Genomic DNA, 18,226 nt, shown 5'->3' on the forward strand with positions numbered 1-18,226 from the left:
TTGACTGCCTCATGCCAAGATGGGAGGGTCGTAGCGTAGTAGGTTGGGACTTAGCTATCGATGCCTCGTGGCGTGGCAGAGGAGTGAAAGCGTAAGCATCCAAGTCAGTCTCACAAGGTATGTTAAGGGCGAGCACAATAGTCAGCCTCACATGGTATGGTAGAGGCTAGCACAAAAGTAAGCCTAGCAAGGAATGAAAAAGGTGAGCACACAAGTCAGCCTCGCATGGTATGTCAGAAGTGGGGCCTAAGAAAAATGTCCCACATGGGATGCCAGGGGGAGTGACAGGGGTATAATAGAGTGGCACGATCGAGAGTGAACCAGGTGATAGGGCGAGCATCCAAGTCAGCCTCACATGGTATGGGAGAGGCGAGCACAAAAGTAAGCCGAGCAAGGAATGAGTAAGGTGAGCACACAAGTCAGCCTCGCAAGGAACAAAAAAGGTGAGCACAAAAGTCAGCCTCATGTGGAGTGTTAGAGTGAATCAAGGTGCGATATAGAGAGCACCCAAGTAAGCCTCATACAGGACGTATGAACGCGTGAGCGAGAGTGAATGAGCACATCAGGTACAGCCATCCCCCCAGAAGTAATACCGAGAGGTAGTTCCTGGGGGGAACGATGGCGGAGCCCAATGGAGTTTAGTCGGTATTAATGGCAGCGTCACCATTCGAGCCCGACTCGCCCCAGTACACCCCGTGTGGTAGCTTGGACACCTACCAATAGCACGTTTACTGGGTTAGTACGTAAACAGTCTTCTCCATTGTAAAAAAAGGTATCAGGGGTTGTGTCCCAGCCGCAGACGTCTAGCATAGCTCCTCTTTCGACGTCGAAACGGGGACATACGAATAGTATGTGCTCCGTAGTTTCGTCAACACCTGGGCAGACTGTGGCCTCCGCGTGCCCAAACCTGTGGAGGTACTGTCGGAAACAGCCATGGCCTGACAGGAATTGTGTCAGATGGAAGTGAACTTCCACATGGGGTCTTCCCACCAGCTCGATGTGTTAGGTATCAGCCGGTGGGTCCACCTACCTCTCGAGGAGTTATCCCATTCGCGCTGCCATCTGGCGACCGAGGTCACCCAGGCACGCTCGCGGATTCCCCTATTGCCACGCAATTCAATTTTCAACATTCCTCGTCTTCCCTGATGACCAGCTCGACTGGCATCATACCCGCTATCACGCAGGATGCATCGTGTGATACCGTGCGGTAGGCAGACACATCAAGCGGTAGGTGCTCTCCAATTTGCGACGGTAACTGGTTACTTCCAGTGCCCTCACCCAGGACGGTCCACCGCACCGTACGCCGTAGGTACGGCGACACCTGCCAGTAACCTACGTCTAAAGAGCGAACACGAAATTATTGCGACACCGAAAATGTCATGGCAATTTTCTTATAATGTTTAAAATCAAAGGCTAGTTTTATATATATATATATATATATATATATATATATATATATATATATATATATATATATATATATATATATATATATATATATATATATATATATATATATATATATATATATATATATATATATATATATATATATATATATATATATATATATATATATATATATATGTATATATATATATATATATATATATATATATATATATATATATATATATATATATATATATATATATATATATATATATATATATATATATATATATATATATATATATATATATATATATATATATATATATATATATAATATATATATATATATATATATATATATATATATATATATATATATATATATATATATATATATATATATATATATTTACTTCAAAAATCAAAAGAAAAGTTAATCGATGGAGCCTTGAGTGTAAAATTGAACGCATTTTCGTTTGATGCCCTCTATCAAAGTCTTTACAGTGTCATCCGGTACCAGTTTCTCAGTTTTTTTTACCATTTTCTTAACATGTCCTTCTCGTCTTTGACTTCTTCTTGCTCTTCCGAAGTTCCCGCTTCATCATTGCCCAGTACTGCTCCACCGGGCGCAGCTCCGAATAGTTTGGCAGATTCATGTCCTTTGGAACAAAATGGACAGAATTGGCCTCATACAACTCCAGGACACTTTTAGAATAGTGGCATGATGCCAAATCTGGCCAAAATAGCGGAGCTTCGTCGTGCTGCTGCAAGAACGGCAAAAGGCGCTTCTCGAGGCACTCAGATTTGTAGATCTCGCCATTTACCGTGCGCTTTGTCACGAAAGGCTCACTCCTTAGTCCGCAAGAGCAGATGGCCTGCCAAATGAGATATTTGGAGGCGAACTTCGACATATTCTGCTTCTTAAATTTGTCGTCCACATAGAACTTGCTCTTGCCGGTGAAAAACTCCTTGAAAAACGGCTTGAGATGTTGGGATTTGCTTTAATCATCCGCTTCACCTTTCCCTCCGTCTTTTTTTTCTCCGGTCCCGGTTTTCTTCCAGCTCCTTTGCCTTGGTCCAACGTCAACCGCTCCTGGAACCGCTTCAACACTCTGGAGACGGTTGAATGGTGAATGTTCAACATTTTTCCCAACTGCCGGTGCGATAGTTCAGGAAATTCCAGGTGTTTGGAAAGAATCTGTTCTCTCGACTCGCGTTGGTTCACCTCCATTTTTGTTGAATCGAAAAACACGACTTCGAGTTTGACAGCATGTAAACAATACACATCAATGAGAAAGTGTGCAAAATTTGTGTGCAATGGTAAAAAAGTTATGCCCTGTTGAATGTGTCGCAATAATTTCGTGTTCGCCCTTTACTGGCACACACCTTAGAGCTGTTGGACATCATCCTCGATAATGCCGCAACAGCCATCGAAGCCTTCTTGCACGCATAGTCGACATGGCTGCCGAAGGTCAGCTTGTCGTCTATGATGGCCCCGACTTCTCCCGCTTGGATAACCGCTTGTTGTACCGACTTACGGTTATTAATAATAACCACCTCCGTCTTGTAGTGGGCGAATTCTAGGCCTCTCGCGCTTATCCATTCCGCCACCATGCTAATCGCGTGTGCCGCCGTTAGTTCTACCTCGGGGATTGACTCCCCGTAGACCGACAGGGTGATATCATCGGCGAAGCCGACGATTTTCACACCAGGAGGGAACTTTAGTCTCAGAACCTCGTCGTACATAAGATTCCATAGTACCGGGCCCAGAATTGAACCTTACGGGACTCCTGCGGTAATAGGAACACTTCTCTGACCGACATCGGTCTCGTATAATAGTATACGGTTCTGGAAATAGCTTTCCAAGATCCGGTACAGGTTCACCGGCAGACCAAGCTTGTGTAACGAAAACGCGATGGCATGCCAGCTTCCAATGTTGAATGCGTTCTTCACATCAAGTGTCACTAACGCACAATATCGAATACATCGCCTTTTCCGTTGGATTGCTATCTCGGCAGTCTTTACCATTGAGTTGATAGCATTCACCGTGGACTTGCCCTTTCGAAAACCGAACTGATTACTTGACAGGCCATCCGTACCTTCTGCGTACGGAGTTAGCCTTTCTTTTTTTACAATGGAGAATTCGTTTACGTACTAACCCAGTACACGTGCTATTAGTAGGTGCCAAGCTACCACACGGGGTGTACTGGGGGTGTATCGGGCTCGAATGGTGACGCTGCCATTAATACCGACTAAACTCCATTGGGCTCCGCCATCGTTCCCCCCAGGGACTACCTCTCGGTATTACTTCTGGGGGGATGGCTGTACTTGATGTACTCATTCATTCTCGCTTACGCGTTCATACGTCCTGTATGAGATTTACTTGGGTGCTCTCTCTATCGCACCTTGATTCACTCTAACACTCCACATGAGGCTGACTTTTGTGCTCACCTTTTTCGTTCCTTGCGAGGCTGACTTGTGTGCTGACCTTTTTCATTCCTTGTTAGGCTTACTTTTGTGCTTGCCTCTAACATACCATGTGAGGCTGACTTGGATGCTCACCCTATCACCTGGTTCACTCTCGATCGTACCACTCTATTATACTCCTGTCGCTCCCCCTGGCATCACATGTGGGACATTTTTCTTAGGCCCCACTTCTGACATACCATGCGAGGCTTACTTGGGTGCCCACCGTTTTCATACCTTGTGAGGCTGACTTTTGTGCTCACCTCTACCATATCATGTGAGGCTGACTTTTGTGGTCACCCTTAACATACCGTGTGAGACTGACTTGGATGCTCCCCCTTTCACTCCTCTGCCACGCCACGAGGCATCGATAGCTAAGTCCCAACATACTACGCTACGACCCTCCCATCTTGGCATCCACATATACGCCTATACACTCGCTCTTCTGCCTTGCTTCGGGGTGGCTGGGTTTACCCCTTGCGCGGTTGCCAGTCGCTGCGCCATACCTGCCTCAGCATGAACAGACCATTCACTCATTTTTCTGCGCTCGGCCTTTTTCGCTCCAACTAACCAATCACTAGTTAGTCGTGCCCGTCGTCTGTTGCTCGGTGCGCCAAATTTCCTGTAGCCTACAGGCAATCTGGGTGGTTGCAGTCGAGACTGCGTTCCACTTCACCGCTTGACACATCCGTTGAATAAGGGTATCAGGGGTTGTGTCCCAGCCACAGAAGTCAAGCATTGCTCTTCTTTCGACGTCGAAACGAGGACATACGAACAATATGTGTTCGGCAGTTTCGTCTACACCTGGGCAGTCAGGGCAGGCTGGGACCTCCGCGTGCCCGAACCTATGGAGGTACTGTCGGAAACAGCCATGGCCTAACAGGAATTGTGTCAGATGGAAGTGAACTTCCCCATGGGGTCTTCCCACCCAGCTTGATATGCTAGGTATCAGCCGGTGGGACCACCTACCTTTCGAGGAGTTATCCCACTCACACTGCCATCTGGCGACCGAGGTCATCCTGGTGCGCTCGCGGGCTCCTCTATTTCCACGTAGCTTGAAGCACTCCTCATCTTCCCGAATGACCAGCCCGACTGGCATCATGCTCGCTATCACGCAGGATGCATCGTGTGATATTGTGCGGTAGGCAGATATCACTCTGAGGCACATCACGCGGTAGGTGCTCTCCAGTTTTTGTGTAGGTAACTGGTTACCCTCAGTGCTCTTGACCATGACGGGCCGCCGTACCTGTAGATAGATACGGCAACGCCTGCCAGTAACCTACGTCTACTGGCGCACACCTTTGAACTGTTAGACATCATCCTCGATAGTGCCGCAAGAGCAGTCGACGCTCTCTTACATGTATAGTCGACGTGGCTGCCGAAGGTCAGCTTGTCGTCTATAATGACTCCGAGAGACTTCAGACTCCGCTGTGAGGTGATCACGACTTCTCCCACATGGATAACTGCATGTTGTGCCGACTTGCGGTTGTTGACGATAACTACCTCCGTCTTATGATGAGCGAGCTCCAGGCCTTTCGCGCTCATCCATTCCTCCACCGTGTTGATCGCGTGTTCTGCGGTTAGTTCTACCTCAGGGATTGACTGCCCGTAGACCTCCAAAGTTACGTCGTCGGCACAGCCGACGACCTGACCCAAGAAGGGAACTTCAGTCTCAGAACCCCGTCATACATGAGGTTCCATAGCACCGGGCCTAGGATCGATCCCTGGACTCCTGCGGTAATCGGAACCCTTTTCTGACCGGCATCGGTCTCGTATAGCAGTAAGCGGTCCTGGAAGTAGCTTTCCAGGATCCGGTACAGACCCACCGGTAGGCTAAACCGGTGTAACGAGAGCGCGATGGCATCCCAGCTTGCGCTGTTGAATGCGTTCTTCACGTCAAGTGTCACTAACGCACAGTATCGAATGCCTCGCCTTTTTCGTTGGATCGCTATCTCGGCAGTCTTTGTCACTGAGTTGCGTCCACTGTGGACTTACCCTTCCGAAAGCCAAACTGGTTGCTTGACAGGCCGTCCGTACCTTCTGCGTACGGGGTTAGCCTGTTGAGGATGATCCTCTCAAGCAATTTGCCAGTCGTGTCGATCAGACAGATTGGTCTGTACGCCGATGGGTCTCCCTTCGGCTTCCCGGGGTTCGGCAACAACACCAATTTCTGCCTTTTCCATCTATCGGGAAAACGGCACTCGTCAAGGTATCTCTGCATAGCTAGCCTGAACATGTTCGGGTTCGCTATGATCGCTGCCTTGAGAGCGCTGTTTGGAACTCCATCCGGCCCTGGAGCTATGTTCATTGCTAGGGAATTAGTCACTGCGAGTAGTTCTTCATTCGTCACCGGAGCCACCATTTCGGCCGTGCCCGCACTGTCTCGTAGTGCAGGTGGCCAGGGGCTTGTGGCTCGAGACGGGAAGAGTAGTTCGATAATCGTCGCCAACCGGTCCGGAGACCGTTCTGGGGGTGAGGAGCCCCCTTTGGTCTTGGCCATCACAATCCGGTAGGCGTCACCCCACGGATTCGCGTTGGCACTCTCACACAGGTTGTCGAAACGCGCTCTCTTGCTGCTTTTAATAGCCTTGTTAGGGCCAATTAACACTTCACGGCGGTTCTCTCTTGCATCCTCGGTGCGAGATCTTTGCATCCTACGTCTAGCTCTGAGGCAGGCTGATCGTAGAGCTGCAATCTCGGCACTCCACCAGTATACCGGGCATCTGCCGTTTCTTGGCAGGGTATGTTCTCGGCATAGTGGCGTCGCACGCGCGTTGTAGAACGGCTACCAGCGCATCCCCGCTTAGACTGTCGGTGTTGGCCTCCAGTCCCAGTGCCGCGGTGAAAGCTTCGCTGTCGAAGTGATTGGACTTCCACCCGCGTACCTGACAGGGATCTCCCGCCCTTGGATGCTGCTTGTCGGTCTTTAACAACAAGGCCTCGCCTCTGTCCTTGGCCTTCGTCGCGGGTCGCGGTGCATCCGGTGTCGGCTTTTTCTTGGTGACCAGCGTCCATGGGTTTACGCCCCCCTGCCCTGGTTGCGCCGAGTTGCTGGTACCTTCTCTCTGCTCAGCGGGGTCATTTTCGTCCCCGCTTACTTCGACCAAACGGCGTTTGGCCTTAACGGTTACACGCCGTGTGGTGTTGGTTTTTGCACCCTCGCCTGGTGACTTCCTAGGGCGCTTCGCGTTCGACGTAGTCTTGCGCTTGCCCTTGCCCTTCGAGGGAAACTCAGCCGCCGCTTCGAGCGACTTGGCTGCTCCATAGAAGGGGAAGGGGAAGGCCCCTGTCTGGGTACCTTTGTCGGCCTTCTCCCTTCCCTCCCTCTTGGAAGCCACTGTCTGGGTTTCTCTGTCGGACTTTTCTCCACACTCCACCCTCTTGGCGTAAGCCTGCTGTTCCTGTCTTGCGACACGAACAGCTTTCCGTAGCACAGCAGGCTCTGTTTCAGCTCCTTGCTGATATTTTGCGTCGTGTTAGTGAACTCGATTATAGTATCGAGCTGCTCCACCACTTTACGCATCGCGGATAGTGGCCCGTCCAGGAGCTTTGTTCGCTGCTAGAGAATTAGCGACTGCTTGTAGCTCTTCATTCTGTACCCAACGAGCCTTGCCGCGCAGTGGGCCAGGAACTTATGGCTCGAGACGATAAGAGTACTTCGATAATTCTCGCCAACCGTTCTGGCGACCGTTCGGGTGGTGAGGAGCCCCCTTTAATCTTTGCCATCACGTAGGCATCCTGTAGGCATCGCCCCACGGATTCACGTTGGCATCCTCGCGCAAATTGTCAAAACACGCTCTCTTGCTGCTCTTGATGGCTTTGTTGAGGGCCGATTTCGCAGCTCGAAACACTTCACGGTGGTCCGCTCTTACCTCCTCGGTGCGGGCTCGCTGCATCCTACATCTAGCTTGCAGGCAAGCTGATCGTAGGGCTGCAATTTCTGCACTCCACCAATATACCGAACGTCTGCTATTTCTTGGCAGGGTTTTCTTCGGCACAGTGGCGTCGCATGCGCGTGATAGGACAGCTACCAGTGCATCCCCGCTTAGACTGTCGGTGTTGGCCTCCAGTCCCAGGGCCGCGGTGAAAACTTCGCTGTCGAAGTGAATGGACTTCAACCCGCGTATTTGACAGGGATTACCCGCCCTCGGATGCTGCACACCATAGTTAATCCTAAAGCGTATTGCTAGGTGATCACCTCACCTTGTTAAGGGCCAATTTCGCAGCTCGAAACACTTCACGGCGGTTCTCTCTTGCATCCTCGGTGCGAGCTCTTTGCATCCTACGTCTAGCTCTGAGGCAGGCTGATCGTAGAGCTGCAATCTCGGCACTCCACCAGTATACCGGGCATCTGCCGTTTCCTGGCAGGGTTTTTCTCGGCATAGTGGCGTCGCACGCGCGTGATAGAACAGCTACCAGCGCATCTCCGCTTAGACTGTCGGTGCTGGCCTCCAGTCCCAGTGCCGCGGTGAAAGCTTCGCTGTCGAAGTGATTGGACTTCCACCCGCGTACCTGACAGGGATCTCCCGCCCTCGGATGCTGCACACCAGAGTTGATCCTAAAGCGGATTGCTAAATGATCGCTATGGGTGTAGCCTTCGTTTACCCTCCATTCCATGCCTGGAGCCAGACTCGGGCTGGCAAATGTTACGTCAATCCACGCCTCCACCCCGTTTCTACGGAATGTACTAGCGGAGCCATTATTAGCTAGCACAGTATCGAGTTTCGCTAGCGCCTCCATTAGTGCTTGGCCCCTGCTATTTGTACAGCGGCTGCCCCACTCCACTGCTTAAGCGTTAAAGTCTCCCTCTATGACTACCGGTTTCCGGCCCACTAGGTCTGACGAGAGCCTGTCGATCATCAGGTTGAACTGTTCTATGGGCCACCTTGGTGAAGCGTAGCAGCTGCAATAGAACACGCCATTGATCTTGGCAATCGCAACACCCTCGGCGGAGGAGTGTATTACCTCTTGAACCGGGAACCGTCCCGTTGTATAGATTGCCATCATTCCAGACCCGTCCGACACCCAATTGCCGTTGCCGGCAGGGATGTTGTACAGGTCTGATAGGAGGGCGACATCTGTCCTCGACTCCGAGACCGACCGCCACAGCAGCTGTTGGGCTGCTGCACAATGGTTAAGATTTAGCTGTGTGACGTTCACGGCTTCTTCTTATTTGCCTCATCGAAGGGACACGAAGGTCCGCCCATAGCATGTTTATGGGCTTCCTTCTTAGCGGTGCAGATAAGGCACTTGTGCGCCTTAACCCCGCTCCTTATTCCCCTCCTCGCCGCAGCGACGACATAGTTTGCTCCTGTCTATGCCCTTGCACTCGTAGGATTTGTGGCCGGACTCAAGGCACCGATAGCACCTATCCCCTGAAGGCGGCTGGGGTATGCTAATTGGGCATACCGACTAGCCGATCTTCAGCTTATCTTTCTCGGTTACCTTTTTGGCATCCGCCTTCAGTAGCCTGAGGTAGGCTACTTGGGTGCCAGAGGGTCCCCCTCTAAAGCGCACAGGGGCCCGCTCTATTGTCACGTCGCATTGACGGCTGCGACGACATCTTCTGCGGTCGTGAACTCGTCCAGATGCTTGTACAGGAGAGTCATTTCCGCCCCTAGCGACCTGACCTGGGCGCCTTCACCAAGGACCTCTTGGGCCAAGGCCTTGTACACCGCACTCGATTGTGCGCCTCGCTTCAGCACCAGAAGCATTTCTCCTGTGTTGGTGCGTCTCACGCTACGCACATCTTGCCCAAGGTCCGAGAGGCTTTCGGCCGCCTTCATCGACTTTAGGACGTCGGCGTATTTGTCCTTGTCGGTTTTTAACCACAAGGCTTCGCCTCTGTCCTTGGCCTTCTTCTCGGGCCGCGGTACCTCCGGTGTCGGTGCCGGCTTCTTCTTGGTGACCAGCGTCCAGGGGTTTACGCCCCCCTGCCCCGGTTGCGCCGGGTTGCTGGTACCATCGCTCTGCCCAGCGAGGCACTCTCGCCCTCGCTTACCTCGACCAAACGGCGTTTGGCCTTAACGATTACACGCCGTGTGGTGTCGGTTTTTGCACCCTCGCCTGGCGACTTCCAAGGGCGCTACGCGTTCGACGCCGTTTTGCGATTGCCCTTGGCTTTGCCCTTCGAGGGGAACTCGGTCGCCGCTTCGAGCGACATGGCTGCTCCATAGAAGGTGAAGCCCACTGTCTGGGTACCTATGTCGACCTTCTCTCTTCCCTTCCTCTTGGAGGCCATTGTCTGGGTTTCTCTGTCGGACTTCTCCCGACATTCCACCCTCTTGGCGTAAGCCTGCTGTTCCTGTCTTGCGACACGAACAGCTTTCCGGAGCACCAGGAGGCTCTACTTCAGCTCCTTGCTTATATTTTGCTTTGCGCTAGTGAACTCGATTATTGAATCGAGCTGCTCCACCACTTTGCGCATCGCGGATAGTGGCCCGTCCAGTTCGTTGGTAGAGCTATTTTCTACCACTGCTGGGGGGTAACTGGTGCTATCAGATGCTGCATCTCGTCGCTCCACTACTCTCCCCACGGGGGGGGGGAGAACTCACCAAACCACCTCTAGCGAAGGGGTTTAGCACCTCCATTTGTTTATTGTTTTTGTTCATCTCCATGTTAATACCCACGAGTTGCGCGAGAATAAATGTCCGCCACGCCAGAGCTTCGTAGTAACGTGGTAAGGGACGGTTACTGTGGGGGTTGCCCAGGTACCCCACAGGCTCCGTTAACGATCGAGCATCTTTTTCACCCCCTCGATCACTCATCCCTCGGCACGGGTCGCTTCACGCCTTGGAATTGGGGTTATGACCTATCTTGCTTTACGTGGTGATCGCGGCCCAAATCATCACAACCATCCTCCTTTACCAGGGCTTTGGACCTGTAGCTCTGCTTCTCAATAGTTCCAGGTACGTATATTATTACAGACATGCTACTATTGAGATCCGTCATTCGCTAGCGGAGTTAGTGGAGTTAGGTCTGACGAGAGCCTATCGATCATCTGGTTCATCATCATCATCATCTGGCTATTACCTCTTGAACCGGGAACCGTCCCGTTGTATAGATTGCCACCATCCCAGGCCCGTCCGACACCCAATTGCCGTTGCCGGCAGGGATGTTGTACGGGTCTGATAGGAGGGCGACATCTGTCCTCGACTCCGAGACCGACTGGCACAACAGCTGTTGGGCTGCAGCAAAATGGTTAAGATTTAGCTGTGTAATGTTCACGGCTTCTTCTTATTTTCCTCACCGAAGGGACACGAAGGTCCGCCCATAGCATGATTACGGGCTTGTTTCTTAGCGGTGTAGATAAGGCATTTATGCGCCTTAGTGCAGCCCCGCTCCTTATTCCCCTCCTCGCCGCAGCGACGACATAGTTTGCTGCTGTCTGTGCCCTTACATTCGTAAGATTTATGGCCGGACTCAAGGCACCGATAGCACCTATCCAGTGAAGGCGGCTGGGGTATGATTACTGGGCATACCGACCAGCCGATCTTCAGTTTACCTTTCACGGTAACGTTTTTGGCATCTGCCTTCAGTAGCCTGAGGTAGGCTATTTGGGTGCCGGAGGGTCCCCCTCTCAAGCGCACAGATGCCCGCTCTATTGTTACGTCGCATTGCTCCTTGACGGCTGCGACGACATCGTCTGCGGTCGTGAACTCGTCCAGATGCTTACACTGGAGAGTTATTTCCGCCCCTAACGACCTGACCTAGGCGCCTTCACCAAGCAACTCTTGGGCCAAGGCCTTGTACACCGCACTAGATTGTGCGCCTCGCTTCAGCACCAAAAGCATTTCGCCTGCATTGGTGCGTCTCACGCTACGCACATCTTGCCCAAAGGCCGAGAGGCTTTCGGCCGTCCCCATCGTTTTTAGGACGTCGGTTTTTAGCCGCAAGGCCTCGCCTCTGTCCTTGGCCTTCTTCGCGGGCCGCGGTGCATGCGGTGTCGGCTTTTTCTTGGTGACCAGCGTCCAGGGGTTTGCGTCCCCTGCCCCGGTTGCAGGTACCTTCTCTCTGCCCGGCGGGGTCATTCTCGCCCCGGTTTACCTCGACCAAACGGCGTTTGGCCGTGACGGTTACACGCCGTGTGGTGTCGGTTTTTGCACCCTCGCCTGGTGACTTCCTAGGGCGCTTTGCGTTCGACGCCGTCTTGCGCTTGCCCTTGCCCTTCGAGGAGAACTCAGTCGTCGCTCCGAGCGACATGGCTGCTCCATAGAAGGGGAAGGGGAAGGCCCCTGTCTGTGTACCTATGTCGGCCTTCTCTCTTCCCTCCATCTTGGAGGCCGCTGTCTGGGTTCCTCTGACGGATTTCTCCCGACATTCCACCCTCTTGGCGTAAGCCTGCTGTTCCTGTCTTGCGACACGAACAGCTTTCCGGAGCACCAGCAGGCTCTGTTTCAGCTCCTTGCTGATATTTTGCTTCACGCTAGTGAACTCGATTATTGCATCGAAGAGGATCGAAATGTTCACCTCCTTGCAACCCGCAACTCCCAGTCTGTAAAACTATCGTTTGTAGGAGGTCTCTTCTCGAATATTATGTAGTCCGCTGTTGTATCTGTCATCATTTTTTAATATCCAGTAGAATCTTTCGACAAAAGTGTTCACTTCAGCACCGGAGTCGGCGAGGAAATCGCATTCCATGCCAGCTACTGATGCTTTTATAGAACCTTCCATATTAGCTGCGATTGTTGCTATTACGTATCGATCACTCTTCCAGTCGTTTTGTGTTTCGGTCGCATTTACCTATTAATAGAATTAACCAAGAGTTTGAAATGTAATAGTTATCGCTGTCTTCGCTTTTTTTTCCTTTTTTTGCGTAAATTACACCTGGGGCTTTTTTAATTTTTAACAAACAGTTATAATTTGCCATTTATTTATTCATATATTATAATTGATATTCTGAGTAACTGATTTACAATTTACAAAAACACTGATAAGGAAAAATCTGAATTAAGGCATGTGAATATGCCATTTAAGGGAAAGGTAAATTTGCGAATTAATCACTCACTTGTTCCACTGATTTCAGATCTGCTTCCTTCTCATCAACCGCTTCGCTTTTGGAAAGTTTTGCTTCGATTTCAGAAATCTCCGATGTTGCCTCTCGCTTCAGATTGCTAGCAGATGATTGGCGACAAGCTCTCTGGATGTGTCCTAACCAGAGTTAAAAATATTCAAATTCATTGAATGAAAATTGATCATATTCAGGCGCATTCATTTTCAATATTCAGTGACGCAGCTGAAACGTCAAACGAACAAACCACCCATTCATCCACGCATATTTTCATTCGTCTCCGATTATTACACGAAGCGACCGTTCAGCAACGAATCAAACGCTTCAAAGTAGGCCCTGGCACAATGAAAGCGATGATGATTGTTGTTTCATATGCTTTATTGGCATTTGAAAACATTTTCCTAGTTAATTAGTGTAATGAATATATTGCACGATATTCAACTGAATGAATAAGATGGATAGTTGAATGAATATTTTTTCTATTCACCGCGAGTCGCAACAGGTTCATTTTCAGCCGTCAAAAAAAAACTTCGATTATTTTTAACTCTGGTCCTAACTGACCGCATTTTCGGCAAACAAGGTATGCAGCTCCGCATTCTGATGGCAAATGAAAAAAGCTGTAGCACCTCCAACACCTATCAGCCCAACGGTGCTCGTTTCGTTCATCAGTGTTTCTTCTGGATGAATCCCGATTGTTCAAATGCCATCCTGCTTGGCCAAAACGTTGGTTGCTACGTGGGTTGTTCTGTGTGTACGGACGATATCGATTGGCGGTTCTTTGCGTAAGGTTCTGTCGTTGTGTCCATTGCTTGGGTGGTTCAGCCCTAACCGGAGCTAGCATTGCCGTTTTACCTGTTGATTCACGTTGTCCATGCTTAGCGGCGAAAAACTCTTCGTTCATACGGATTGCCTGAATTTCTCGAATTTTGTCAACAAGATCTGTAAATGTTCCATTCTGGCTGACCATTTTAAGAGCTGTTACTCTCACTTCTTTGCATTTAGCATGTTCGGCAATCGTCTTGATGACTTCCTCGAATTGTTTTTCTTTGTCGAAATCACAAAGTTGTGCTGTTTCCCCAACTCTAGTTATAAAACCCAGATCTGATTCTTCTGGTCTTTGTTCCATTAAAGCCAGTTTACGCCTTTGGAACATAATGTCCGACCCGGATCCAAAATATAGTTTGAGTCGGTGGAGTGCATTCGAGAAAGGACTGGTGATTGCGTCAGGAGCCTCAGTATCAGACTTTACATTTTTGAAAATTGTAAGCAATCGAGGACCTACCTTAACTTTGAAGACAATGAATTTTGTCACCTCGTCTTCAATTCCAGCTAAAGCCATGCAATCTATAAGTAAGTCCCTCCACATTTCAAATGTACGCCGGTGTATTTCGTTATCCCCTTCTATCGGTTTACATTCTGGAATCACAATTGATGATATAGACAACTGGTGCACTGAAGATAAGAAACGAGACTCCTCCAAATTAACAGATCTTGCATGGCGAGTGCTTGACGCGCTCGGCAATATCTCAAATGCAAAACTACGATCTTCTACGTCATCTTTCTCGGTTGTTTCGATAGCGGTTGGGTTCGCCTTTCTAACGGTTTTCATATCTGCGATTTCGGCTTGCAGTTGCTTAAGCTGCTCCATCATTTCTGCTTTCTCTGCTTGTAGTTTCTTGGTCAAATTCTCCAATTTAACAGACTTTCGATTTTTTTTGCGCGGTCGTTCCTGATCCGTTAGCATCCTCATTCCTGGAATAAGTGCAACAATGCATACGCTCATTATCCAAATTACATACGAAAACTTTTAATAACATGTATGAATAATTATCAATCAAGTCTAACAACTGTCTGACCAGTGGCACAAAAGTTTTCTGAACACTAAAGCCTTCCCAATATTTTATCATTCGAACCTTGCTCTATTGAATCTATTCGACATTGAACCTTTAAGTGACCTATCGCACCAAGGGCTGCATATACATTTATATATAATTTAATTACCTCTTTTTTTAGCTCGCTTGACCTATCGCAAGCAAACAAATCCGTCGCACTCAATGAAGGAATAAACGATTTTAAAACAAATTTAAATAGCTTGACCTGTCGCAAGCGATAACTATTGGATCTTATATACAGCTTGACCTGTCGCAAGCTATACAGTGGTTTTTGCTATGTGACCTATTGCACATAAATCTATAACCTCATTGGTTGGAAACCAAATGACTTATATAATATATTTTATATCATTTGCTCGACCTGTCGCAAGCAATGTAGTGGTTTTTTCATGTGACCTTTCGCACATAAAATTTAAACCTTTTCAGTTTTGGCAATATCTCAAATGTTCTATACTTACGTTTCGGGAGTTTTCACTGCGCCATTGTCGTGATTTTTCTTTTTCGGCTGGTCAGCCATTTTATTTTTCAAAATTTATGACCGGTTTTACAAATCACGTCCGTACGCCGACAAATTATTTTCCGAAAGAAAGAAATTATATTCCATAGCCTACTTTTTCTGATGAATCGTTTTTCCATTCATCCCGTTATTCTCATTCTTTCCCTCTCACCAAGCTCTCTCCCATTCCCAATCCGTCCATACACTCTCATTTTGACACTCACTTCCATTGCAACCTGCCTAACACAAAAATACCGTTTACGAAGATGGTCTCACACATGGCTAGTCGGGGCGCAGCGACCAAACAGTTGACTACACTCATTAAAAACAGAGTCAATTCGAGATTCGCATAACGCTGCATACGCAATGTGCAAACATACACATGCAGTATATTGATTTGTAATATTATCTGTATAGTGGATCTTGCACGATAAGTACACTCGATTTACTGACGCAATTTCTAGCAGCACGTCAAACTTATTTGAATGCATATCGCCAATCTCAAATTTTCATTACATCATCAATATTTTTTTCAATAGTATTGTCAAATATATTAATCGTGCAAGGACCGCTTACGATACGTAGAGGTAAACGAGTAGTCGATTGTGATTAGTTTCCTTGGCGTGACTTGTATTTATGGACTCTGATAAAGGGTTCTCAATATCCAAACTGTCATAATTTTTTTTGTTATTAATTTTTGAGTTGCGATGTAATCGCTTCGTTTAGCTTGCATTTTTTTTATTTTTATTGCTGCTGAATAATCTAAGGTAAGTATAATATAAAGCAATTCTTTAGTAATCATTTTCTTTTCTAGGATTACCTACCACAAAAACTAAATTAAAATCAGACAATTTCCCATCAACAATGCACTTGGATGACAACGTACATAATAGCCCAAAAGAAATCTGCAACCTATTTGCAACATTCTTCCAAGAAATATATACAACTTTTTCTGAACAAGACCGCGATCGCGATTATTTTGCTTTTCTTCCAGATTTTCCTATGGATATTGGTGTCAGTCATGTCATAGTGGAGGACATTTTCAATGCTCTAAATCATTTGGATTCATCAAAAGGTGCTGGCCCTGATGGAATTCCACCATTATTTATGAAAAACCTAGCAACCGAGCTTACAACTCCATTGTTCTGGCTCTTTAATATGTCTTTACAATCTGGATTGTTCCCCAAAACATGGAAGAGTTCTTTCTTAGTACCTATATATAAATCTGGGAAAAAATCTGACGTTCGCAATTATCGTGGAATAGCCATAATCTCCAGCATTCCGAAACTTTTTGAATCAATCATTAACGAAGAAATATTTCTTCAAATAAAAAACAGAATTACTAACCTCCAACATGGCTTCTTCAAAGGTCGTTCGACCTCAACAAATTTACTAGAATTTTATTAACTATTCACTGATTGCAATGGACAATGGAAACTACGTGGAAGCACTTTACACAGACTTTAGTAAAGCATTTGATCGAATCGACATCCTAATGTTACTTAATAAATTAAAAAAGATGGGAATTGAGCCTGAGCTGCGTACGTGGTTAGAATCATATCTATCCAACCGTCAGCAAATAATCAAATTCAAATGAAAGCAATCTAATCCAATAGAAGTCACCTCAGGAGTTCCACAAGGCTGTCATTTAGGACCTCTATTGTTTATTTTATATGTGAACGATATTTCCTTCCTTAAAAAACTGAAAGTACTAATCTATGCCGATGACATGAAACTTTACTTGGAGATAAGAAATGCGGAGGATATTGATACATTCCAAAACGAAATTCTAGTTTTCCACACGTGGTGTCAAAAAAGCCTCCTACAGCTAAACGTGAAAAAATGCAATTCAATCACTTTTAGTCGAAAACGATAAACACCGAATGTTGTGATTACCTTAGGAAGACAGACTGTAGCAAAATGTGAAAGAATTAGGGATTTAGGCGTTATATTAGATTCCAAGTTAAATTTTATTGATCATTATAACACAATTATTCACAAAGCTAACAACATGCTTAGTTTTATAAAACGCTTTAGTTATCATTTTGTAGATCCGTATACAATCAAAACATTATATATTGCTTATGTTAGGTCGATATTGGAATATTGCAGCATCATTTGGTGCCCTTTTTCAAGCACACATGAAGAACGAATAGAATCTGTACGAAAACAATTCATATTATTTGCCCTTCGTAAACTAGTTTGGATAGCATTTCCTCTGCCATCTTATGACGCACGCTGCATGCTTATCAATATACAAACATTGAAGGAACGTCGTGAATTTGCAATGCTTTCGTTCATTAATAATATCGTCTCGCATCGTATTGATTCAGCCGAAATTTTATCCAAATTGAACTTTTATGCACCTTCTCGACAGCTACGAAATCGAAGCATATTTTCAATAACTCCATATCGCACAAAAATATAAATATAAATCGAATGATGGCTGTTTATAACCGCTATTGCGAATCAATTGATTTACAATGTCCAAACTAAAACTCACACAATATTTTATACATAAAAGAAATTCTATCGCATAAGAAAATGATTCTGTAAAAGCTGAAATTGTTTATATTTATAATAACATTACGTATATATATATATATATATATATATATATATATATATATATATATATATATATATATATATATATATATATATATATATATATATATATATAATATATATATATTATATATATATATATATATATATATATATATATATATATATATATTATATATATATATATATATATATATATATATATACATATATATATATATATATATATATATATATATATATATATATATATATATATATATATATATATATATATATATATATATATATATATATATATATATATATATATATATATATATATATATATATATATATATATATATATATATATATATATATATATATACATATATATATATATATATATATATATAT

At 46.3% G+C, this 18,226-nt stretch overlaps 1 protein-coding gene across 5 annotated transcripts in view; it reads left to right on the forward strand.

Moving 5' to 3' along the window:
* The window catches only part of LOC131683228 (3-phosphoinositide-dependent protein kinase 1), a 615,616-nt gene that overhangs the window by 82,807 nt on the left and 514,583 nt on the right, over positions 1–18,226 (forward strand). The window lies entirely within an intron of this gene.

This window comes from Topomyia yanbarensis, chromosome 2, assembly GCF_030247195.1.
Source record: "Topomyia yanbarensis strain Yona2022 chromosome 2, ASM3024719v1, whole genome shotgun sequence".
Taxonomy (NCBI): domain Eukaryota; kingdom Metazoa; phylum Arthropoda; class Insecta; order Diptera; family Culicidae; genus Topomyia; species Topomyia yanbarensis.